This window comes from Ambystoma mexicanum, chromosome 7q (assembly GCF_040938575.1).
Source record: "Ambystoma mexicanum isolate Mex_15411 chromosome 7q, UKY_AmexF1_1, whole genome shotgun sequence".
In the NCBI taxonomy this organism is placed as follows: domain Eukaryota; kingdom Metazoa; phylum Chordata; class Amphibia; order Caudata; family Ambystomatidae; genus Ambystoma; species Ambystoma mexicanum.
In genome coordinates, this window is record NC_090941.1 from 450,067,057 (window position 1) to 450,094,732 (window position 27,676).

The window sequence follows — 27,676 nt, forward strand, 5'->3', positions numbered from 1 at the left end:
CTATGCGTTTTGACTTTTACACCTGCCATCATATGGCTGGGTGTCCCATGATTTACGTGTGCTTTTTCGTGACCTGACGTTCCGAGTAGAAATCTATGAATATGTTTATATTTGCGCGGCTCTGGCTGTGCAATTGCGTGGCCATTGGACGTCCCTCAACACACCTACATTTTTGCATGCTCTTCCTCGTTCTGCATGTTCCGCCCCCTATTCTGGTCGATACCTAGGCCTGGCCCACACTCCACGCAAGTCCCAGGTAAGTCCTGCACAGTCAGTTACATGAATAGACAAACAGGGTTTGTCAAATCCCAAAAGCCTGCAGATTGGCACACAAATCCCTGATTTTCCATGCAAATAATTCCATGAATCAGGCCCTTAGATGGAGAAATTCCATCAGCCTGACTGAGCGGACTACTAAAGCAAGGCTGGTATTTCTACGGATAAAATGTGTGTGTAAAAGTCAAATTCCAAATTCATCCTGTAAGCAGAGTTTTCGGTATTCAAACAGTACGTCTTTCCAAAGACTTTTGGGCGAACAATTGCCTTTGTAATCATTACAATTCTGGATATATATTCTCTTGCTATTGCCTTAGAAGGTTTCAGTTTAAGCTCATAATGCTGTCGGTATGAAGCTATTTGGACTGTGCATAGATTTTTATCGTGGGACATACTCTATGTTATTTGTAAGTGTGCTGTTGTTTCCTGTTTGAATAGCAGTTTCTGCCATTTGACTTAAGGAACCCACTTCAACATTTGCAGACTAATAGTAATGCAACTTTCCACTGCCCATCTTCCTTTTCTTTTACATATTCTGAGGTATAATCCCCATAAACAATCCTTTCATGAACAGTCGAGTCATCACTATTCGGCAACGAAACAGTCTGTATAGCTTCATCTTGGGTTTTCACCGCTGTTGTATTTGTGGAATTGAATGTATAGTTTCTATTTATTAACCACCAACTGGGGTTTGTTCTGCTCATTCATACAGGCTGTATTGTCACGTATTCCAACAGCTGTAGTTTTGCTATCCTCTCTAACATGTATTGTCCTTTTTAGTTCGCATAGCTTGTTCACGTTCTTGTACAACAGTAGAGGTATTTCCAACAGTATCATCAAGTTTATTCAAATCCAGTGTTTTAATCTCATTGTTTTCAAACAGAATGGCTCCAGTGTCTCTGCTTATGTACATGCCTGGCAATACGTTTCCACCATTGTTTAGATGCTCTTCCGTTTCTAGTAAGTGCTACGATTTTCTCAACACCGGTGATGGTGCTCACAGAAATCACTCTATTTGTATTTTTATTTTTGACTTCTTGCTCCGATCACAGAGCGCACAGAGCACTTTTTTTTTTCTTTTTTCTCTCCAGCTCCGGGAACGGAGCACACAATAATCACCCCTCTATGTTGTCTTGGCTTAGCTCTGATCACAGAGACTGTTAAGTTCACCCAGTTTTTTTTTTTTTTCCAATTCAGCTTTGAGCATGGAGCGCACACCATACCGGTTTTATTTTCAGCTCTGACCGCAGAGCGCTCAGCATACTCACTCTTATTTTTTCGAAGCTCCATTCACGGAACGCACATCAGGCACCTTCCTTCTTTTTGTCAAACCCATTCCCTGGGCACACTGGGAACATGTTATTTTTCTTTTTTTCAAGCTTCGAGCACGGAGCGCAACAATTCCTTTTTTTTCAAATAGCTCCGATCATGGAGCGTAGGAGTGCACTAATGCTTTGGGGGTCATTACAAGTATGGTGGTAAGGGTTTAACTGCGCCAGTAAGGATGCCGGTGCCATTAACCCCATTACCGCCGCATTACAAGGTTCCCTCGTGGGACCCGCTCAGAACGTCTGGTCAGACCAGACATCCTTTGCGGGTCCCGCAAGGGGACCAGGGAGCTAATAACGGACCCGTTATTAACGGGCCCATTATTAGATCCCTCCCCATTCCCATAGAGCCCTATGGGGGCTCGAATGGGAATGGGGATGCATAGTTCTCAACCATTTATGTCGCAAAAGCGGGTGAAAACACCCGATTTTACTTTTGGCGGGTGAGAGGCCCATTGAAATGAATGGGCGTGCATGAGGTTTGGCAGGTGAGTCCGCTGTTTACAAGGCGGGTGACACCCGCCAAAAGCGTGTGAGTTGGGAGCTATGGGGAAGGGTATTTTGAATGGGGATTTACCGGGTCCTCCAAGGCTGGAATGACCTGGTAAATCCCCATTCAAAGAACCTGAATAGCACCATGGCTACCTCTAAACTCGTAATGACTCCCTTCGTCTTTATATATCGTTACTGTGAGAATGGAGCTTGGCAGTCACTTTTTTAATCAGCTCTGATCAATGAGCGTACCTTATTCATTGCCTTTGCGGCCCGAAACACAGGGAGGAGCGCTCACCGTCCTGAGCGAAGGTGGGGCTTTCAAGGCACAGAGCCCCAGCTACAGATCCCTGCAGTGAGTTCCTAACCCCTCATCGCCATTGTTATGCGCTGGCCTCGTGGTCACGTGGGCCAGCCAGGTAAGTGTTGGGGGTGCGCAGCATGCCAGGAATTCCTGTGGTCACACAGCTGGAACAGTGTTGTCATGATCACTCCGTTGTATAGTTGGCATAGACATCGCTGCTTATCACAGGGGTCGGTGGTCACACGGTCAGATGCATACACGGCCGTGGGTACAGGGCATTGCACACAATAAATGATCCGGACACAGGTTTGCCATTCATGGAGTCTACCGCTGTACTGTCTCTATGTGCCGGCGTAAGCTACTTTAATTAGGAACACGTCATGATGTGCTCATGACTTGTAAACTTAAAGCTGACATCACCATGCCATTGGTAGTCCATTGATTAACTTCAGAACGATAGAAGTCTAAGTGGGTCAGGAGCGAGATTTGAACTTGCGACTTCCCTTAGTTTGCTGAACGTAGAAAAACGCTTTTATAAATACTGTAATAGAGAAACTTTGCCCTAGTTTAAGTGCAATGAGCGCTATGGAAAGTGCCCGAGTGCAAACAAATATTCTTCCAACGTTCTTCCAACGCATGTTTGCTCACATGCAATGTTTGTCCTAGTCCTAGTATTAGTGTAGCGTTTATATTTGTGAAAAAAATGAAATGAAATGAAATTATATGGGCCAGTTTTACATAATTGAATACCACTTTTCCTATTTACTCTACTTTGCGTGCGTGTATTTATTTAGATTCAGAAAATGGAATAAATAAGAAAAGTGTCTTTCCACATTTCTTATTTAACTTACTGCTGAGAATCAGATCCTATGTTTTTTGCACTAGTGCACATTTCATTTGCGCCATGGCAATGTTTACTCTTTGAAAAGGAGTGCCCGTTCACCATTTCAGAACATTGACTTGAGTAGTGACAAGTGCTTGATACAGAATCCAGTTAATGGAATATGGTTTTTGAACATCAATTGAACTGCAAAAGAAATCATTCCAGAGTGTTTAATTAAGCTCTATGGACCAAGATCAAGAGACATACATGCAGTTATGCGCTCAGAAGTGCAAGTTAAAGGCATGAGCGCATTTAACACATTTTAGAGGCCCATAACTCCCGCTACAGTGAGACACTGTGGTCTATAAAGCAATTATAACCCTTTACAGAAAAAGGGATTTCAAAAAATGACTAGTTCCCAGCACCCACACACAGCTTGATGAGGAGGGAGGGGCAAGGCTAAGACTGCAGTTGTTCCTGTCTGCTGGGTGCAGCTGGCTATGTCTGCTGGCTGTGGCCCAGCAAAGTGAGTGAGTGCGTGGGCACCGACTTCAGGTTTTCCTGGGGGTCTCATTTAAAATATAGGGACTTTTACGCAGATGGCCATTCTTGAGGGTGGGGGGATACTCGAGGCCCAAAGCACCCGCATACTCGGCTCCCCTGAGTGATTGGCAGCGGTGGAGGAGAAACTGGGCTGACTCTGCCAGGTGCAGCCTACGGAAGATTTAGTAAGGGGTCAGATCCATTTGCTCCCCACCTTAAGGTAAGGAGGAGGAGGTAGGAGATTCACTGTGCCCATGCCGCGTCTTCAGGGGCAGCTAGGCGGAGAATTCATGCTGCAGTCCAGAGGCGGGGCCCTCAACTCTGCGCTCACCATGAGGAGAGACATGGCTGCTCCGAGATCCCTGCCAGCAGCAGAGTTGTAGCCCACTCTCTTTATCATCACAGGGAGTAACGTGCGGACAGCCCCCCTGCCCGCAGTGCTTTCAGCACAGCATTCCCTCTGATCTCTTGAGTGCTGTGCTGACAGCTCTGCCGGCGGTGGTGACGTAGGGAGTAACGCAGCTCCCATTATCATTGGCCAATTTCCAGGCCTTTTACTGAATTTCTGAGCCAAACCAGCTCGTATCGTCGGGGAATAGGGCAACGGAGGAGCACCACTTCACTCCTATTGTTCCATATTACTGATATTACTCATGATATACCTTTTACAATGCTTTTTCTGGCTGACATGCAAGTGTCAATGACCCCAAAACAATATTCTGCCGTTTGATCCAGTAGAAACAATTTGAAACTGGTCAACTGAAATGTCCATCTGGCCATGATAATTCCACAGTCAAAACATCACATCCCTGCACACTTCTAGCAGAGTTGCAAAATCACAGAATATCTTCATTGTAATGTGATCAAAAATGGGCTTTTATAGAGGTCTACAGGCATTTGAGCGGCCATGTTGCACAAGGCCCTACAATGAACGAGGTGCAAATCCTGAGGTACTGATACATGTAGTCCTGAGTGTGGGAAGGATACATTGTAGGCATGGATGTTTGTTTCACCCACAGAGTTCAATCTATTGAAAACCTGCATTACAAGACTGGGTTAGCCAATGGTGTGAAGGGGTCTTGAAGGCTGATAGGAAGAGAGAATTGAGTACTGGTAGAGTTGCGTTAATGTGGTACGTCTTTGGGAAGCTTGCTATAGTGTGTAAAGGTGGATCGTCTGAGTGGTAAGAGATGGAAGTGGGACTTGGTTAGTGGCGGCAGGGAGTGGGTGTTTATCGTCTTTCCAGCGCTTGCATTTTAGCATTTTTATTTTAGATTTTTCCAATAAAGATGTGTGCCTACAAGCCCCTGCTTGCAAAATACTGGTACCTTGAAAGCCAATGCGTGTAGAAAGAGATTCCGATAGCATAGAGTTGGTTGATAATAATGCAAGACTTGTTATTCTTGTAGATGAAATTGATTAATACATCCCTTCAGGCAATGAGCAATCTAAGGACGGAACCATCTGACCCCACCAGCTGCCACTGACACAGTATTTTAATTTGAATTGGAAAAATGGAAACTCACATGTACTTGAAGTAACAGTGAGCAACAGAGATGTGTTTCTTCCTCTTCTTGAATTCTCATTTTAATTTATGTTGCAAAACTGATATTCTATGTCACTGCAATCTGTACTATTCCCATTTAGGTTATTATAAAGCTATCTGATTCTGATTATGCTATAGCATATCAAGTTCAACAGTCTGCTACTTTTGTAAACGACCAAGTGTGGGAAAACAGGGTTCGCCATATGTACTTACCAGCAAACATCTTTGCCTCCAGCCTCCTCTGTGTGGGTTCTGTAAACAGAAGTGAGATGTATTTGCAGGTATAGAGCAAATGCCATGAAACACAAAAGCAAATGACATACACATCATTCAATTTCCATAAAGGCCAACCAGTGCAGACAGTGAAACATATTAGTTATTAATCTGGACACTTTTATCTTACACTATGATATGATATGATGTGGCATTTAGAACGTGCCTGTACACAAGTTTTTCTAGGTGCGACAAGACAAGGAGCGGGAAACAAGAGAGGAAAAAATAACGATCTTATTAGACCTTCTGTCATTCAGATCATGCAAGTATGGGGAAGAGGGAAGGGGAGAAGTCCCAGAGGGCAGGGGAAGGGAAAAGTTCAATTAACTCGCGAGTACATCCAGCAGGTGGCTAATAAGTGCAGTGAGAAGGGACTATAGGGTTGCAGATACAGACCCTTAAGTCCTAGAGAGCCCGGAGGCAGTGCAAGGGCAACTGGACATCCAGGACTGGGCCTAGTTCAGAGGGTGATCAGGTGACCAGTGCGTGGAGCAGTCAGGGGCATCAACAGGGGAGAGGAAGAGAGAAAGCAGAAGCGAAAAGGAAGGTTTTGAGTTGCTTTTGGAACCAGAGGTGGTTCTGCGCAGGTTTGAGAGAGGCAGGAAGGCTGTTCCAGAGGGAGGCCCCAACCGAGGACATAGATCTGCCCCCAACTCTCTGCTTGGAGAAGCGTCTGACCCTCAGAGAGTTGGAAGTGGATGAGCGCAGAGCTCAAGAAGGAAGATGTTTTGGAAGAGAAAGTTGGAGGTAGACCGGTCCCAGGCCCCAGAAAGCCTTGTGAACAATGCAGAGGGTCTTGAAGTTGATCGTTGCAGCCACGTGGAGCCAGCAAAGAGATTTCAGACCTGGAGAGATACAATCCCTGGGCTTGAGGCCAAGGACAAGTCTTGCAGTCCTGTTCTGGATAAGTTGTAAAGGTCTAAGGATAGAGGAAGGAATATTTAGAAAGAGGCTATTGCAATAGTCCATCCTAGAGAGGACAAGAGATCTGGAGACAGTGAGATTCTGGGGGAAGGTGAGAAAAGTAATAATACCTCTAAGGAGGTGCAGCTGATAGTTTGACTTCTTAGAGACATCAGAGATGTGAGAAGAGAAGGAGAGGGTGGAGTTGAAGATGACACCAAGGTTCTTGGCCTCAGGGGAAGGAGCAGTAGTAGGGCCAGAGTTGGCGGCCAGAGAGAGAGAGAGGAAGGGACGGAGCAGGTGTCCCAATGAGGAGGATCTCAGTCTTACTGGCATTAAGGCAGAGATCATTGGTGGCACACCATTCCTGAATTATGACCAGACAGTCTGGTATGAGATAAGAAGCAGAGGTTGCTGAGAGGAACCTGAAAGAGAACTGAGTGTCACCCGCATACCAATGAAAATTGGAGCAGAAAGTAATAATGCAGTGAGCAAGAGGTGGCAAGTAGTGGTTGAAGAGCCAGGGAGAGAGGTTAGATCCATGTAGGAATACCACAAGTAGAGATAGGGATTAAAGAGAGGAAAGACCCCAGTTGGACCTGAGAGGGTTGGTCTGTGAGAAAGGAGGTCAACCAGGCCAGGGCCTGATCAGTAATACCAAGGTTGTCCTGGAGACGATTGAGCAGGATGTCCTGGTTGACCGTGTCAAAAGCAGAGGATAGATCAAGGAGAGCAAGGATGGAAGGGAGATTAGAGTCAAGATTGGAGATTAAGTCTTCATGGGTGTTCAGGAGAGCAGTTGCCATGCTCTGGCAGCTCTGAAGCCAGAGTGGTGGCCATGGAAGCAACCAACAGATTCAGTATGTAGATTAAGCTGCGAGATGGCCAGCTTTTCCAAGAGTTTGTCCAGGAAAGGAGTGATGGAATTCAGGCGATAGTTAACTGGAGAGGAAGGATCGGCTGAGGGCTTCTTCAGAAGGGGGTGCACAAGAGAGTGCTTAAGTTGGAGTGGAAAGTTCCAGTGGCAAAGGAGTGATTGCAGAAATAGACCCAGGTTGGAGCAAGTGTGTCAATGTGTCGACTACCCAGAAATCTAAAGGTTTGTTTAGAATGTTGTTGCCCAATGGCATTAATGCATAATTTACTTCATCCAGACAACTTGGAAACAATACCAACCACAGGCCGCACTGTATGCTTCCAAGGTACACTTTAATTTCCAGAAGTAGCAGGTAATTGGGTCCCAATAGTTTGACTTCTTAGAGACGTCAGCAATGTGAGGAGAGAAGGAGAGGGTGGAGTAGAAGATGATACCAAGGTTCTTAGCCTCACAGGAGCGAGCAGGAAGAGGGCCGAGAGTGGGCAGCCAGTGAGAGAGAGGAAAGATGGGAGTGGGTGTACCAATGAGGAGGATCGCAGTCTTACTGGCATTAAGGCAGAGATCATTGGGGGCACACCATTCCTGAATTGTGGCCAGACAGTCTGGTATGAGAGAGGATGCAAAGGTGGCTGATCAGTAATACCAAGGTTGTCCTGGAGACAATTGAGCAGGATGGCATGGTTGACAGTGTCAAAAGCAGAGGATGAATCAAGAAGAAGGAGGACAGAAGGGAGATTAGAGTCAAGATTGGGGAGCAAGTCTTCATGAGTGTTCAGGAGAGCAGTTTCCATGCTTCTGGCAGCTCTGAAGCCAGACTGGAGGCCATGGAGGCAACCAAGAGATTCAGTATGTAGATTAAGCTAGGAAATGGCCAGCTTTTCCAAGATTTTGCCTAGGAAAGGAGTGATGGATATTGGTCGATAGTTATCCGGAGAGGAAGGACCAGCTGAGGGCCTCTTTAGAAGGAGTTGCACAAGAGAGTGCTTAAGGGGGAGAGGAAAGTTCATGTGGCAAAGGAGTGATTGCAGAAATTGGCCACGGCTGGAGCAAGGGTGTCGATGTGTTGACTACACAGAAATCAAAATGTCCATTTAGAATGGTGTTAACAAGTGGCATTAATGTATAAAATACTTCGTCCAGACAACTTGGTAACAATACCAACAGCAGGCTGCACTGTATGCTTCCGAGGTAGGCATTAATTTCCGGAAATTGCAGGTAATTGGGCCCCGATATTTTCAGTAATTAACATGCATTCTTATCCCCTTGCAATTGATGCCGGGCACTGCAGAAGCGCAATATCCGACAGCAAACAGATGGTTACAAACATTTCCTGTAAGCCATCCTGAATACCAGCACCAGTGGCGGCTGGTGAGTTTGAAAGCTGGTGGGGCGTACATTTCCCCAGGTGAATTTTTGAGCGAGCGCACGCAGCTCAAGTGGGCTGCGTGGGGGTTCTCCCCCCACAAAAATGTTGGGGCGAAATCGCCTCCAAAATGTGCAATTTACTGTCCAAAAAACCCACCGAAATATGACAAAAAGCATTAGGTTTTACATACTAATGGTGGTACATTATTCTTACGTGTGCAAGTGTGATGGTGTATTTTACAGCAGTTTGTATTGAGAATAACTGGTACTATGGTGTATTCATGAAGAAATTCATCATATAGTCAGTAATGATGGAAACATATGTTTGTCATGCTGTTACTGGCATATGCGTTCATCCTCTTACTAAGGTGGGATTGGTTAGATTTGTTCATGTAAGGTGTTGCTAATGGTCTATAAAGAGAAAGCGAGAGACTGATCTGAGAAAGGGCAACATAGGCTCAGATAATTATTAAAATGGTTTTCAGACATGAAGGAGAGAGCTAACTGCTTGTAACATTGAAGCTGCACCAGAATACTCATCAGTGCAATGTGTAAAGAAAGTACCAGCAACTACCACCATGTGCCAGTCATCAGTTGTACAATGCTGCAATATATATATTTCTATAATGTTTTCGTTCTGCGGCTTTAAATGTACGCTTTGCGGATCTCACATTACAAAATTAATTTGCTGCATCCCTTCAGACACCCGATTTTATAAGCACTCTGCGTGTCCTTCGCTGAAAAACAGCATTGGCAAAGCCACTGAGGTCCTGTTCAAACAAAACATTGACAAGGCCAAAATGGTTGGCTTGTGCATACGTTTTAAGCTTTGGCCTGGCAAAACCCTGGCCTGCATAATTTCTGACATTAGAAATAGCTGCAGCACTTCACAGAAGTCTTCCATCCGGACTGGACGAGAGGAAGGAGAAGAATATAGGTTACAAGAATCACTTGGCACATACAAGCATAGTTCTTTACCATAGGACCCATGAGTGACTGAGGGTAGTCAGCCAACTCTCCCCTCCCCCAGTCTCCTGTAAAGGGGCGAATACGGTCCTTCTGCATCTCAGTGCACCTCATCATAAGGCTTTAAGTAGTAGAGCCCACAGCTGGAAATGGACACAACTTATTGTCGGAACTACCTCCCCTTGCCAACTTTGTGAATGCAGGGGTTGGGGGTGGGAGGGCAGGTGGATTGTCCGTGGTGTGGGCAAGACTGAGAGGGGGAGAGAGATATCAATTAATGTGGATGCCAGGAATATAAGATGCTAGCTGATTTGCATAAAAACAAAGTGCATTTTGGGACCATAAGAATGACCATCAATGGATCAAACATGTCTGGGAGAGTAATTCAAATGTACATTCCTTCTGAACATGCAATGCACACTTGGTATGATATAGTGAAATGTGTGCAAAGCACGAGACATAAATACAGCTTTGGATTGTTTCATTGTTTGAGTTTGGGCTACCCTGGTGAGCAAAGGACGACTTTCAGATGCAGTTTGTATTGAGAATACAAACAAAGGAAACTCACAAGACAGTTTTTGCTGGAGCACAGCTCTGTCTTGTTAATTAGTTAAATCATCTTTTATAACGCACGCAATACCAGAGACCAGCTTCTAAACTCGGAACTGGGATGCAAACCTGTGTTGCTCTGCTTTGTCTTGCTTCCAAAACAAGGACATTGCCCCGAGTTATCATTCCGGGACAATTCCTTCCCTGGAAGAGCCAGGCTGGTAAGCTTTTTATCAAGCTCCACATCAAGGATTTATGCCAAAGAACACACCATTACACCTTCCACAAACCTTAAAATGAGTCTATTACAGAAAGAGGCCCAATGGATTTATAGAATCAATTCATTCCACCATGGCCTTAATGAAGAATATATTTGCCCTACCTGAATTGATTATTTCCAATTGGACTTCCAATTATGACTTATAGACTCTTGCGCCATGATGTATTCTTTTTATGTCCAGTGCGCCCCATACACCTTCATTATTGCCTTATCCGACCGGTTTATTCCTAAACTTAATCCTTCCGGTCATGGTTTTTTGACTTCTGTGCTACGTGGTTGCTTCTATGTTCAGTGCGCCACCGTCTCTTTAACTTTTCATCTCGGCATCCCTTGCCGCACACAACAGGCTACTCCTGCTGGGTTCCACATCTCCCTATCACTCTGAGCATCGGTTGTAATCACTGAGCCAGCTTACAACAAAGCGAGGAACGTTCCATTACATCGATGGACTGGTCCCACTTTGTAACTAATAGTACGGGCCGGTCCCACCGGACGTTGCATCCCTCCTCACTGTTTCCTTTCTTTTTCATCTTCCTCTACCATTCCATTCTATGTTAATCTTGCCATTAACCACAAGGTTAACACATGGAAGGCACACACAGTAACTCACCCCCAGCTGTCTAGCGAGTTGGTAGCTCCCAAGCACTCGGCATTCTGGGTCAGCAACAAAACCCACGGTTTCCATGACAAACTGGACGCCTCGCATGCAGCGCACAAGCAGACGCGACCAACCCGCTCCTCTCCCTTACCCTCTGCATTGTTCTTTGATGCGGTGAGTATCTACACCCTGGCACATCCAGATGCTCCTGCTCGCATTTAGTAATTACCAGTAACTAATGTTCTTTTAACGTTTTTCCTTTTTGTACTTCCCAGTGTTATACCAACCCGCATTTCTCAAGGCGGCTCCAACCACGAGCACTCTCACAAACAGCGACTTCTGCACTACATGAACGCCATGGGTCCACAGTAAACTGCTGGCTCCATTACTATAACGTTAAGGTATAGACCACTTAGGAATCACCTAGGAATCACTTAGGAATCTATCCGTCTCCCCCCTCCTTTTTTCCTTGCAATTTTGCATGTTTTTCAAATTGTTTGCACCACTCTAAATTTTTCTCAGTAACAACGGTGGATCTTTTTCACCTTCTCCCTTTCAGAGTGCCAAAACATTGCTCCTGAAATCGGGTCCCTACCCGAAGACTCTAACCTTGCAGACGCAGGTTGTAAAGGAATCTGCCACCGCCAAACCCCATAGGCTGAAATCTCTGCACTGCCCTGTGTTCTATACAGGGTGAGTACAGTGCAGCAAGAATCCTTTCACCTTTTGGTTTTAAATGTATCATCAGTACCATTATCCCACAATGTTCTATAAAAATAGGAATTCCTGTTTACATATTTGGGCCTATAGTATCCATTTATTGGATTGTGTTTTGTCACACATCTGCCTTACTTCTTTTACACTTAAAAACCTTTACTGTGTTTCTTGTTTTTGGACTCTTTACAGATCCAATTGCCCTGAGGAAGGCTCTTCAATCAATGCCAACATTAATGGCCACAAGCCGAAACGTGCCCTTAGCACAGCCCATGTATTTTTGATTGTAAAACTGGGGATCTGTGTATGCATTATCTATCTACAGTTTAAAAACTGACACGTAGGCAGCTTTATTCAAAACATGATCAAATGTTGATCATGAGTACATACAAAGGATAGGTACCTTTGTCCACAAGAAAGTTTGATTCAGTATTTCAAACATTGATTTTAATTGTGCATTTTGTTTGCTTTAATATGAAAGTATTTTTTTCCTTTGTTTCTTTACCCTTTACTGCATTTATATCCTGAATTATCCTGTTTGTAAACATTAACCATTCAAGTGGTCACTCTTTTGTTTTCCCTTTGTTTAAGTTTTTGTCTGAATATCTTATGTGTACATTTTCATGGCACTGTTCAGAACCATTACTCTTTACTTAAATTCAATGTATAATGAAAACATTTTAAACTTCCCTTTTTTTGTTTACATTAATAAACAATATGTATGACTAAATATATACATGTAGTTTGCCCTAATTGTTCACTCTGGAAGTTTCGTATTTTTTTCTGACTTCTCAAGAAGCAGAACATTCATTGTTTGGGAAAATTAATATATTAACCTAGACCATAATTTGTTTGGTCTTATGATAGTGAGAGTTACAACCCCGTGTTTATTTTTTGTGTTGCCCCAAACTCTCACTGAACACGCAGGGGGCTTCCCCTTTTTTGTAAAATAAAGAACACAACCATCACAGGTAGTAAAGCTCAGTGGCGACGCACTCCTCTTTGAAGCAAGATGATGCAGAGCAACAAAGGTTCGAATCCCGAGTCTGCGCTTAAAAATCTCTTCGCTAAAAAGTGCGCTATAAATAACCAATTCGATTGAAACCAAGTCCAACACAGTCAAAACAAAGTCATCTGCCAAATCCAAAGCTCCCAAAATATCGACCGTGAACGTATGAAAAGCCCAGACCTACCCCACCTGTAATCAAATCCAATGCAGGTGCAGAGTGACCATTAATTAGTGAATGGGCGTTCACCTGACTGCTGGTTGCCTGCTGCGTTAGGGCCGCCTCGCCGAATGCGGTGGCTGACCTTCTCCCTACCCTCACCAAGCTAAGGGCTGACTCGACAGAAACAAAACAAAATCATAACATTACTTTCAAGATATTATTTTGATTGAGTGACCTAAAACATGGATCATGAAAGTACACTTTTAAAGTGAAATCGAAATGCTTTATTTTAACTTACTATACAAGAGAATGACAACCCACAGTCACACCTTCAAGGCTACTTTCAAGACACATTGGTGAAAGTTCACAATGTACATACCATCATTTTCAAGCTAGGAAGAACTACCTCTTGTTTTTCATCCTTCTGGAATTGATTGTTTACCATTACGATGGCTGAACATGTGTGTTGGAAGCATGGCAGCAAGCACTATAGCCAAAGAATCGGTATACTACAACTTGTGGACAGTGCCTGTAACATTAAAGCGAACATTTTTAAAGTTTCAAAAAGTCTCTTACAACCAGGGCTGCTGGTGAAATGCCAGTTTGCGCCTGCCAGTAGGTGACCCTACCCACGTACAGCGCCTGGTTATGTGCTCAACATCCAATCCTAGGGCCCAACATCCAATCCTAGCCCCCCTCCCCCACCGAGACGCATGTTGCTCTTCATTTACTAGCCCAACTTTTCCGTGTCTCTCTCTCCCTCCCCAACTGGCTCCTCAGACACGTCTTGGAAAAACCTTTTGATCGAAGAGGCCGTGGTTTCGTTTTCGTGGTCACCGACCACGAAAACTAAACCACGGCCTCTTTGATCGAAAGGTTTTTCCAAGACGTGTCTGAGCTCTCCTTGGCACAGAAAAAGCTGTCCGAGCTTTCCGACACAACTTTTGGGCCTTGTGTGACACAAGGCCCCAAGTTGCCTACACAGCCCAACAGTCAGCACTAAAGACGTAGAGGCCCTTGCCTACAGGTCTTTCAGTGCTGACTGTAGGGGCCGTGTTACACACGGCCAAAACAGTGGGTAGGTACTTACCACCGGCAAGGGCCCAGGCCGACTCTGGTCTGGGCAGGGCAGGGCAGCAGGTCGCTGTCCACTCGTCATCAGGCAGAGAGAAGTGTGAAGGTGGCGCAGGCGCACGTACACACCCTGCGCCACCACCTGCATAGATACAGTAATGTCATTGGCTGGGGTTGTCATTGGCTGGAAAACAGCCAATGACATTAGTGTAGCTAGGAAGGGAGGGAATCTTAAGTGCGCTGTTTGCACACATTTGATACTGGCGGTGCCACCTCTCCAGCGCCCTGCCAGCCTACTAATGAAAGGGCTTATGTAGTAAAATGGGACGCGCCCCGCTGTGACAGCCGACCCGACGCCCGCAGGAGTTCCAATGGACAACATCATGTATTGTTGCCACAGCGCCCCCGTGCTGTTGGCATATGCAAGAAGATTCAGAAGAGATTCTTCTGAATCTTAGTGCTTCTGCTCTGCTTTCTTTTGCTCTTCTTTTTGGGGGGGTGGCACCCTGCCGCCCTACAATAGCAGCCACCACTGAACAGCACATTGACAATTGTGTTAGGACTGAGCACATTCTAATCACAGTCCTCCACATTTGTGAATGGTCAAAACTTTGATGGATTGCCATCAGGCAAGGGTCTGAAAACAATGGCTTTTTACATTTTTATTAAAATAAATCACTGCAGTTAACTCAAGGGAGACTGCTAATCAAACCCCTTTCATAAAGCTCCATACCAAAATCACTGTGCAACTATGTGCCTCTCCTCACCAGCCTACTGAAAACTGCAGCCCCTACTCTCCAGTGTCACCGGCTAGATTCAAAGGTAAAATGTACATTCCTTAATGCTGCTGTGAACTAAATACACTGCATACAGAGGCACCTCTGATCAAAAATTTAATAAATGTTGGCCTTGTCCATCACGTGGAAGGGTGAATACTAAGAATAGGCTATACCTGGTTATGGTATAGTGACTCATAACAGCAGAGCATTATTAAAACCAGAGCAATTTGATATCGTAGAAGTGAGTTCTATGTTATGGCATTGTGTATTAATGACAGCCTCTCAGTGCGCAGATGCTGTCCTCCCTTGAACCGCAGCACAAAGGCCACATTGTCCTTCAGGTAAAGGAGCTCTCTCCAATAAATCTCATGGGAAGCTTCCTTCTACACTAGGGAGTTGCCCACCAAAGTGCCTTTTAAGTTGCAGGCATGGGAAGGGTGTGTGGTTAGAGTAGAGTAGTCAGAGAGGGAAATGGATTTTAGGGAAGGGGTCCAGCATCTTGCTTTTCTGTGGGGCTCTCGTTCCTTCTTATTCCCTCAATTTCCTGTGCAACAAGGCACCATGGGTTTGGTGCAAGAAACAAGGGACACTTGTTACAGCAACAGAGACTGGCCCCTTGCATCAGGTGTGATTCTATACAATGTATAGTATAATTCTATCTTTATTAGGAAGGGCTCTACCACTCATTCCTTGATTCTTTCCTAGACACCAAGAAGATTACATCTCTGAAACTGTACTGGAGTACAGTCCTTTCTGAGATCCTCTGCCATGTAACTGAAATCAGGTGCATGCAAGCCAGGGGAGAGCTCTGTCCCGTTGCCATCACTTGGGATCTGTGGGGGTGTACTGCTGTGGACTGAAGTCTAAACTGTTGCACTAGAACAAGGTTGTTGCTCACTGGATGTGTTGGATATCGTGCACACAACAGCCAAGCTCCTTGACATGAGAGTGCAAAAGAAAGGCGTACCTTGTCTCTGGAGGACCTGGTTTGGACCTCACAGCAACCTACAAGTCAAGGAGCAGCACTGGGTCCTTATGACCACATTGAACTGCTATTGAGAGACACTGACCTGGATGTCGCCTGCCTACACCAGGATTATTTGTGCCATGTGTGATTGCTGCTTGGATCAAACAAGATGTTGGACCCAGTCGACCAACTCACCAATGCAAAACAGAATCACTGCCTTAGAGGCAGCTCCTAGAAGCATAGCCCCAAGCTGTTGTGCTCCAAAGAAGAAGAATAAGGTACTGTTATGAGGAAGTGTCCATCTGGTGAGCTTTCTGGGACTGTACTGATAGTGACGTTTACCCCCTCTTGTTGGCTTTTTCTGCAAAGACGTATCTTTTTGAACATTGTCAGTGGTGCAATTTCTTTCCTGCCCACTCTGGCTCAAGTGCCCAGAGTGCCATACTATATGTGTATTCATTTTGTGAGTTTTCTTAAAGAGGCTTAGTTTGATTGGACATTCTTTAAATGGAAAATCCTTGTACTACTGTTGTTTTGGTTGCTACAGTTATCACCCCACACCCATTCTAGGGAAATAGCATGCCCCAAGCCCATATTACCACAAAAGGTGAAGTATATCTCTTGACTATGCATCTTTTACTTGTGCGATTGGGATCCCTGCTGTCTTTGCAGTATTGTGAGGCTGAGTATGTGGTTGAGCCACTACTCATCCCTGTTCTTCTAAGGAGCAGCAGTATTTTCGTCACACAAAGCAGTCATACAAATGGAATAACTTTGCAGTGGCAGTGAGGCATGCATTCAAGTATCTAGATGTAATAGGTGGTGGTGTGGCATGCATTTAAGCATCTAGATGTAATACTCCTTCTACCCACCTCCATCATTCACTCCACAGTCATATTCATTACTTCAAACACAGAATTGTACATATTTAGAATAAAGACATCCTGATATGTTTTGTTTCAATCCATTGCAGGTGTTGTGCTGGCCCGCCCCTGGTCACCGGGGTGGGCCACACCAAATGTCGGGTTCACCCAACAGGGTCCCCAACACTACGCTCACGCAGTGCCCAGTATGCAGGGGTCACCCTTCCCAGCCCGGATCACTGGGCGTTTCTCCTTTGCTGGGAGCACACAGCCCTTGGCGGTCACCCAGGCCAGGCCACCGAAGTAGGCCACGATCCCATGGCAAACCCTGATCCCAAGAAATGCACACAGACACAAGTTGCCATTTCCTGGGGCTCTGCTGCACTGCCTTGGGCGTGCCAGCAGAGCTTCCTTTATTAGAGAGGCGTCATGACAATGTCACAACGCTCTCCCATAGCAAACACTAGACCCCCACACATAACATCCCTCCTTTATTATAACCAACAAAAATCACGCCCCACTGCAAAACCTTGACCAGTCCTGGGTCTGACTTTCTGCATTCTAGTCCACGCACCATTGTAATCCTACATTATCACTACAAACACAAGGTGCATTCCAGTCCGAGCATCAGCTCTTAACTACTTAAAACTTTTCAACACTGCAAACAAACAGGTGTGTTCCAGTCCACACACCACAGTGCACGACAGCAGGCTGTTCCAAATCAAAAAATTCCAGGATAGAACGAGCCAGTGGCACTGCTGCAGGACAAGAAGAATACATTTTCCTCGTCTTCCTCCTCTCCGACATCATACTGCATTCTCCTTTGCTCCTCCGTCACTTGGACCACCGCCACTCTAGTGGTCTTTCTCCCCCTCGACTCACCCCCCCCCGAGGTCCGTGCCATGATGGCTGGATTTGGGGCAAAGCACCCCTGTGCAAAGTGAATCACCTTACCGCACCTCCCACAGATGTGTCCTTTCGCAGGGCAGTCCTGCGGGTGTGGAAGATCCCACCTGCGTTGATGGCATATCGTGGCATTGGGGTCCCTCCTTGGCCAGTCTCCCCTCCTCATCGGCTTTTCTCCTTGCCACTTGCCAACAGCTGACACTTCCACCAGCTTGACCCGCTGCATGGGGGCCTCTAACTTGAGGTGTTGCCTGGAAGAGTCCATGACGGAGGCCTGCACCTCTGCTAGCTCCTGGGCACGGCCAAGGTCTAGGATCTATTTGAGGGTTAGCGCTGGGTCCCTCAGGACTTGCTTACACAGCTTTGAAGAACTGCAGCCGTAGTTAATCTGCACCCTGGTCTGGTCCTCCTCAAAATTACCCAGGGCACAGGACAGTGCAATGCCGTGCAGCTTCCCATGAAATGCATCAAGGCTTTCCCCTTCCTCTTGCCTCGCTCACCTCATCCTGAACCGTTCGTAGTCCCTGTTGACCATGGGTCGGAAGTACTCATCCAGGGCATTGATGGCTGCATCATAGGACTGATCTATGGGCCTTAGTGACTTGAATAGCCTCTGAACAGCCAGTCTGGCCGAGTACAGGAGGGTTGGGCATTTGGCTCTGTCCTTGATCTCCACCGCCTCAAAGTACAGCTCTAGGTTCTCTACCCTGGTTGTCCACCGGGGTCCCAAATTGGCAGGCGAGCCCATCACGTCAAAATGATGTAGAGGCACGAGCTGCCCTTGAAATACCCCCTTGTGGTCGTCGTACGTCATGATGAGTACTGGGCGAGGCTCAGGATGCGACTACTGCTCGTGGGTCTTGGGGTGTGTCCACGGCTAGCATGCCTCAGGTGCCCCGACCCTCCCCATGAAATCTTTTGCAGGCGCACAAGCACTCCTCTAGGAGCTGCTAGCTTGGGGAGTCGAGGGGGAACAGTTGGAGCAGGGGCGGTGAATGACACCCTCCTGAGGAGGTTGATGGTGTCAGATATACCAGGAGGGATCAGTTGCTGCATTGGTGCTCCCTGTACTGAGCACAAGGATTCCTGCAGCTGCCGGCCCCACCCCTGTTTCTTTTCTCTTTGTTTGCCTCCTGGTACTACTGGACCATACACACACCGCTCCTTTTGGGCTCAACTGGCTGCTTTTGTTCACCGCTACAACCCTTCCTTTGTACTGGGGCGGGCAGCGTGAAGACCACGCCCCTCACACGCCACGCTATGGGCCGGGCCCAAAAGTTCACTTTGCTTGAGGAGAAGAAGAAATCTTCCTCTCCACCTGGCAGCCCAGGTCTTAATGGGCTGTCCCTTGCACTGCTCTGGGGCCAGCAGCCTCACGTGCCGTCATTCACTCACTGCACGCGGCCCGCGTCCGCCCTCCATGCCCCTTTTCTTTGTCTTGGGGCTTGTGATCAAGCCATGCCCCTTTTTTCAGGCCGCCCTTGGCCCAGAGTCCAGCCTCACAACGCGGCCTGGATTCAGATGGGGCCAGGAAGGACTGCAGTGCTGTTTGCCATGGTGGGGGTCACAGTCACCCGCTGCGGGACAGCACACACCGCAGCTCCCACCAACTCCTTTGTTTGTCGGCCCGGCCGCGACTCCACCACGTGGCCGACACGGGCTGTGACACCAGGCCCAGATCACAGGGTTCGGCGGCGCTCCAGCACACCGGGGATCGAACGCCGTATCCCACAGCACTCTGCACCACGTGGCCACCACTGCGGCAGCTGCTTCTTCTTGCTGAGGTACCTCGCCACCAAAGACACACGCGACCACCTCCTCCCTTGCTGTGCTTCGCAGCTGATGCCACGTGTCCCTGCACACAATGGGCTACCGGCAGCCTACACACTGCAACAGTGTGCAGAGCCAAGACCGCCTCATCGCCAAAGTGGTGGCCACACCAAATGTCGGGTTCACCCAACGGGGTCCCCAATGCTGTGCTCACGCAGCACCCAGTATGCAGGGGTCACCCTGCCGAGCCCAGATCACTGGGGTTTCTACTTTGCTGAGAGCTGCCAGCCCTTGGCGGTCTCAGCCATGGGGTCACCCAGGCCGGGCCACCGAAGTAGGCCATGATCACGTGGCAAACCCTGATCCCAAGAAATGCACACAGACACGAGTTGTCGCTTCCTGCGGCTCTGCTGCACTGCCTTGGGCGTGCCAGCAGAGCCCCTTTTATTAGAGAGACGTCATGACGATGTCATGACCTACTCTCGTAGCAAACATTAGACGACCACACATAACATATGTCGACAGCATTTTCATGAATTAACAAATGTGTCTGTAATTAATGAAAATACAGAGGACACCCTTCGGATATCACATGGAAATATTCCTTTGCACAGTATTAATTTTTAGGTGCATTTCCCGAAATTCGCACTTCCATTGGTGCAGCTCTCTATGAGGCGGCCTAGTACCACTTCAGAATACGAGTGGCACCGGGTGTTAAGAAATGTCACTGTGTGTCATAATAAACACCCCTCTCGCTCCATGTACAGGAGAATCAGCCCCTCAGATCGTATTCACGATTCTGCAAAGCTTTGTTTCTGAAGCATGCTCGCTGGACAAAGCTGTAAGAACATTACTTTCATCTTTGAAATGGTTAGACCGTAGGTGAAGTAATCATATGCACAGAGCTAAACCTAAAGAATATAGTAAGCACCTTCTCTTATTTTTCTCTAGCACCGTCTTGCTTTTGCTTAGCAAATATTAATTGACATCCCATGTGTGTGTCTTCCACTGTACGTACACATACAAGACAACCTTATTTACATGGTTCTGCAGTGCTTGTAATATTGGTTGACACATAATATACCATTTGCATCAATGTCATGCGTCTCGGTGAACCACTGCCACTCATTTCTTTAATTTCCCCATCACTGGGATGCCTGAAAGCAAAATAACATCCTATCTCCATTCTCTTCATGGAGCGGCACTAGATGCAAACCGCACTGCCCATGTGCAAGGTGTTTGCAAAACCTGGCATGTTACATAAGCTACTGCCTTGAAAAGAAGGCACTCAATTCAATTCCACTGGGTGAATAATGACGTACAACACTGTGTTTACATCTAGCTATGCCTGTTGTTGAATCAAGGCCCAAACTGAGGGAGAGAACAGGTTTAAAAACTCAACCAAATAAAAGAGAACAACCAAGGGAGGAGGATATGAAAACGTGCATCACCACATTTGTAACAAACAAATATGCCATTAATCAGCCGACAAATGACCTACAATAATATCATGATCAGATGTGCAAAATAGCATGTTACATCTTAATGAAGCAACATTTAATCAATGCTTAACTATTTATTTTTAATATCATCTTATTTTAATCAGGTGTTGTTGCTTGACAATGGACTGATTGAATGCGTGCTATTATATGTAGATTGGTTTAGTGAAATACAAAATCAAATGTTTAAAATATTGAGTACAGTAAACTTAGGTTGTAAAAGGATGGGGTAAAGGCACCAGCTTCTAAGTGGCTGTGATTATGCAAAGCTTGAGTTGAACATTTACAGCATTAATTGGTTTCCTTGGCAACATTCCCCCATGTGGCTGATTTGGTTAGCCAAAATAGTGCTCTTAAGCACCATACCCACAACATAGACACTATGGATATAAATAGAGATGTTCAAAAGAAGCAAAAGGAAAAGAGGGGGAAAAAAGACAAGGACCACCTGGGTGAAGAAAATTCAAGCACTGCAATCTTTAGAAGTATTTTCTCCAATCTGTACAATCAGTATTCACTGCAATAATAATGGAGCCAGTTTGCCTAAATGGCTTCCCCATCCCCACCTGAAATGCAAAATGTCTTCATGGCTGGACATGTTATTTTTACTGAGGCTGCAGAGGACTTAAAGGCATAAACATTGTGAAAAACAACATTAATTAACCGTCTAGTGCACTCAGACAGTAGTATGTCCAGTTAAAGCGTTCCTTACCCCTACCCCCCACTGCTACCATTGCAAACAAAAATTATGCAAAGTACATTTTTACATGTTCAAATTTACATGTGAGCTGCAGCCTACACAGAGCATAAGAAAAAGACATGTGTGATGCTCTCAGCCCATCTACAAGCAGAAAAAAGTAAATGACAAGCCATAAAAAACACATTTTTCAATAACTTTAATTTACCCAACAACCTTTTCTTAAAGGAAGAACAGCCCAATTGGGGATGAAAAGCACAACATTCCATAGGAAATCCAAAATCGAACTGAGACCTGCTGCTGTTTGATTTTTCTACTTTACAACAATGAGATTCAGCTTTGTATAGTGAAACTTATCGAGATATACAACAACAAAAAAACTTTGACAGGAGTTAATTGCCAAGAAATGTTATAATGGTGCCCTGTTTTGAGGAAATGTAAAAGCATTGGGGCCAAGAAAATTACTGTAAAGGCTGCATTTGTGAATGAAACCAACCTGGAAAGCAAGGTGGCCTTTTCCTGACCTCCCTAACAGCTTTGAGCGGGTGGCTTGCTCCAAGAAAATGAAACTTGGTGCCTTTGAAGCTGAAATATTAATTTATCTGCCTGGGTTAATACACAGCATTGATTCTGGGCAGAGGTCTGTTCTTCCTATTAGCTAGTTCTTAGAGGGAGAAGGAAAGACCCACCTTTAGAGACTTGGAGGCGGGGCCAAGAGATAGAAGTGTCTGTTACCACTCAAGTGGAATGGACCTGTGTCAACAAATGGCATGGATCAGTCACATTTCAAAGAGCCTCCTGACAATAGGTGCCATGATGACAAGGCCTCTATGAGTTATAAATGTCCCAGCTCTCAGATGCAAAGGAACTAATATTATATAACACCACATGTTCTTTTTTAAGGCATGGGATGGCATGTGATTTCAGATTGCTGAATGTGAAAAGTTGTTTTTTTAATTTCTGAATAAGTATACAAATGAGAGATTTTTGGATATGTTTGTGCAGGACATGCAAACATTAGTGATTCATAACGTATCAGAGAGAAATATTTAACAATCTATAACACATACATTACACGTTGTGCTGAGATGAAAATCACATGATTGGATCTACCTGAGTTAGAGTAGTCTAAAAAACGGATTAGTAACATGAACACATGTGGGGAAGATTGTGTTTTAGAAAGATACAATAGTTTAATGTAGAAAAATCTAAGATGACATGACATCAAGTCGGAGGGATACTGAGTGCAGAAATTACTCCCATTACACTGTCTGCATCATTAATATGCCCAATGAGTTTGAAGGGGTGGTTTGGTGTGATGTTACTTTTGAAACACTGTTGATTTCACGCACTGTCCAAATATATTAGAGCAATGATACACACCTCTTAAGGGAGTTGTGAAGGTAGACCCGAAAATTGATTAGTAAAAATCAATCCAATGAGCAACAAAAAAATGCATGAGTAGCATGTTTATTACATGCAGCCTCGGCCAGGAACAATTCAAGGATCATTCAACATTGCAACATTAAATGGCAGCTTTTATAGGAATGAGTGACATCATGTCTGTGACTATGTTGCCAGATACATGTAAATTCACATTCACTGAAAGGACGGGTACCGCTGTCACATATAGAAATCAATACAATACCTTGTACTATTTACCTATCCTATTCCTTGTGACCAATCTGATGACCTCTCCTGAACAATGTCCTAAAAATCAGGTTATCCTGCTTCCTTGCTTTCCATTGGCTATTACAAGTTCTTACATTTTTATTACATGCAAATTCTCTCCTGATTGGCCTTACCACCCTCAAGTGTTCAATGGTCAGTTTCTTCCCCCTTCATTGACCAATAATTTTGTGAGCTGTAGACAGTGTGGCAACAAGAATGAATACCTCATCACTTACTCATGAGACCTAAATGTTGGCACCATATAACTGTTCCTTGTGACTGTACAAATGACAGCTAATATTGAAACTTCTCTTTGGAAATATGTTTCCGACTTTTGTTACATTTCCTTCCTTTACCATGGTGGGGTTACATGATTTCATGAGACGTGTTTCTTGGTCTTTTGCTCCAGTACCATTTACAAATCCGGAATGTACATTTATGTGCAGATGTGTGTGGATTATTATGGTTTCATGCATTTAATGGTTTGTGGGACATCAGGATTGCTTCTTTCCCCCTCCCTTCCACGATGCACTCCTTTATTTGCACAGGTATCTCTTCATTTTCTGTGTCACTGTTCCTCTCGCCCTATTATTCTCTATTAGACTGTCCTTGTTGCTTGGTATCTGTGACTTCATTTGAAATGGTTATTTTTTTCCGACAGGGGGCAGTGTACTTTCTTGCTGTGATTGTCCATTATTCAGTGCACTACCTCGCTCTCACCAAAATGGTGATCTTCATCGTGCAACCTCTAACCATTGTATAAGAACACTGTTTTAATCTCCTTGCAAGGCAATTGGGATCCTGCTTCCCCCTAAACATCTTATACATCCCTGCACAGCTTTTCACCTCTCCTAGCAGGCTCCAACCTTGTCTCTTGCAGCATATGTGACAAGTCTTTTACACATTCTGCATGGGGTAGTCCCTCCTTTCTGACTTACTTTGTACTACCTCCTCTGCTGGTAATCTTTCAGCTCTCCTTGTTATGTTCTCAAAATGTAATTGTGTGTGTACTCACCCTTACCATCTGACTCCCACTTGACTCCTTAACTAAAGGGCCTTATGGATCTTAAAAATCAAACTTGGGTGCCTTTTGCATTCAACTTGAAAGTCAAACTTGGTTGTTTTCTGCATTTAAGTTGAAAGTCAAACGTGGGTGTATTTTTGCATTTAACTTGAAAGTCAAACTTGGGTGTATTTTGCATTTAGCTTGAAAGTCAAACTTGGGTGTATTTTTGCATTTAACTTGAAAGTCAAACTTGGTTGTTTTCTGCATTTATCTTGAAAGTCAAACTTGGGTGTATTTTGCATTTAGCTTGAAAGTCAAACTTGGGTGTATTTTGCATTTAACTTGAAAGTCAAACTTGGGTGTATTTTGCATTTAGCTTGAAAGTCAAACTTGGGTGTATTTTTGCATTTAACTTGAAAGTCAAACTTGGTTGTTTTCTGCATTTAGCTTGAAAGTCAAACTTGGGTGTATTTTGCATTTAACATGAAAGGCAAACTTGGGTGTATTTTGCATTTAGCTTGAAAGTCAAACTTGGGTGTATTTTTGCATTTAACTTGAAAGTCAAACTTGGGTGTATTTTGCATTAGCTTGAAAGTCAAACTTGGGTGTTTTTTGCATTTAATTTTTGACCATTGATTGTAACTTGCAAGCCCAGTGACTGTTCTTTACTGCTGTGCTTGCTTACTCCTCCCTCTACCTCCTCCCTTCACACTCATGGCGCTGTCTGTTTCTCCACTCTATTCCAACTGCTTCTCTATCAACTATCCATCCCTTCTCACTAAGTATGGAAATTAGAAGTTCAAAAAGGATATCTTGACCTCCAACCCTGGTCTCCCTATTGCTGATACCTATACCAGTGCCTCTTCCAGACAGAGCCTCACCGACATCCTCTTTGTTGTTCCATCGCTGGATCTATGGACCCCCCATATGATCTCTGTGCTTTGTCCTGTCTCCTCCTCTCCCATAAATGGTGGCACGCGCTGGGAAGTCCTCATGGCTTCTTTCGACTCCTCTAGAGTCATCCTTAACGTCTACGTAAATGGCACTGTCATGGTCCAAGGTCCTCAGGCCAATCTCCTCCTCTTTGATAGGCGGTTCCCTCGCCTCATCAACTTCCTTTCTTCTCCGGCTGTCCCCTCCTTTCATTCCTTGGCTACGTTGCCCACTCTCCCCTCCTCTGCCCCTCTTCTGGCTACCTCCACAACTCTGCAGGGCGTACCTCTGATTTGTACCACTCCCCGGAAGGTCTTCAAGGCCGGCAACCTTCTCCATCTTGCCACTCTCAACTCTCGCTCTGCTGTCAAACACTCCTCTGACATCTGCCACCTCCTTGAAGAACTTGACCTTGATGTCCTTGCTCTTACAGAGAGATGGTTCATGGCCAGCTCTGTCACAAGCTTTGACCCTCTCCTCCCTGATAGCTACAAGATAGATCTTCTGGTTTATAGTGATAATAGCGAAAACAAAAATGTCGAAAGTCATAATCTCGAAAAAAAAATGTTGAAAACAAAAAAGTTGAATTTTTTTAATTACGTTTTTCGAAATGGGGGGTCCCCCCCTCCCCCCAACTCCCCTTTTTTCCCATTTTTATTCCCGGACCCCCAAAAAAACTATATAAATAAAAAAATTAAAAATGTTACTTTTTTTTTCTCCACATTATTGTTTAAGAGATTCTGACTTTCAACCTTATTGATTGGATATTTTGACTGCACACCAGATCTTCTCCGCACCCAGGTCCACTCGGCCCGGAGAGGGTGTAGCCTTGATCTTTCCAGAGTGGATTCCTACCACTATCATTCCCACTCAGATCTACTCCTCTTTCGAATGCCTCGTCTGCAGGCTCTCAATCTCTCCCAGCCACTCTCTTACTGTTGCTACTCTCTACTGGCCCCCTGGTCAGATCACCTCTTTTCTCTCTTAGTGGGCTGACCTCTCTTCCTCTCTTCTGGCCTCAACTACTCAACTCCTCCTCCTTGGTGACTTCAACATTCACCTTGATTCTCCCTGTTCCTCAACTTTGCTCTTTCGCGACCTCTTCGATTCCCTCTCCCTCTCTATCCTCCTCTCTGGCCCAACGCACTCTGCAAGACCCACACTTGATGTCTTGATCTCCTCTAGCCTCCCCTTCTCTATCCCTCTCTCCACTCCCCTCTCTTGGAGTGACCACTACCTCCTCTCCTCTTATCTCTCTCTCTCTCTTCCCCCCAAGCCTATCCCAACACTGCCACCTACATTCCTGGATATCCGACCAATGAAGCGTGTGTCAGTTGAGGCTTTTGCTGCCACCTACTCTCCCCCCCCACATCCTCTGGCTGACTCACACCGTGACACAGCCCTGTCTCTTCTCTATTCTTCAATTTCTGATACTCTTGATGTTCTTGCCCCTGTCATGAGGATCCGCCTGAAGTCCAAAGCCAAGTGCAATTCCTAGTATGACTCCGATCTAGCTACACTTAAACGTAAGTGTAGGGTGGATGAAAGAAAATGGAGGGCTTCCTTTTCATCCTCTGACAAAATGCCCTGTCGCCTACTCCAAAGATAATACCGTCTCTCTGTCCGTACCAAGAAGAGAGTCTACATTCAAGCCTGTGTCGCTGCGGCATCAAACAGCTCGGCCAAACTCTTTAAAATCTGCAAAGAGTTGGCCAACCCTGCTGCAGTCTCTACACCTCCCCTTGCCTCTCAGGCTCTTTGCAATGTACTGGCCTCTCACTTTATCTCAAAAACCCAGGACATCTTGTCCACCCTCTCTTCCACTACCTTCCCTCTCCCCTCTCCATCTGTACTCACTGACCCTCCTCCAGCAACCCCCCTCCCTCCTTCTCTTCCTTTCCTCTTTTCTCCCCTGATGAGGTCTCTAGACAAGTACGATCTATGAAAGCCTTGTCAAAACAGGTTCATCCCTGTCCCTCTAAAACTATCAAGGACCATATTGATACCCTCGCTCCGGCCCTTGCTGATTTCTGCAACCACTCTTTTGCCTCAGGATCCTTCCCCTCCCCTCTTAAGCACTCCCTTGTGCATCCTCTCCTCAAGAAACCCACAGCTGATCCCTCTTGTCCGGCCAACTATCGCCCAATTTCCATTACCCCCTTCTTGGGCAAACTCCTTGAAAAGCTGCCCATCTTTCAGCTAATCCTTCATTCTGACTCTGTTGGCTGTCTCCATGACCATCACTCTGGCTTTAGATCCGGCAGAAGCACGGAAACTGCTCTACTGAACATCCGTGAAGATCTGCTTTCCAACCTTGACTCTAGCATTCCCTCTGTCCTCATCCTACTCGATCTCACCTCTGCCTTCGACACGGTCAACCATACCATCCTGCTCAACGGTTTCTGTGATAACCTGGGCATCACCGATCAGGCTGTGGCCTGGCTGACCTCTTTCCTCTCTGATCGGACCTCCCAGGTCCAACTTGGGTCCTTCCTATCATCTATC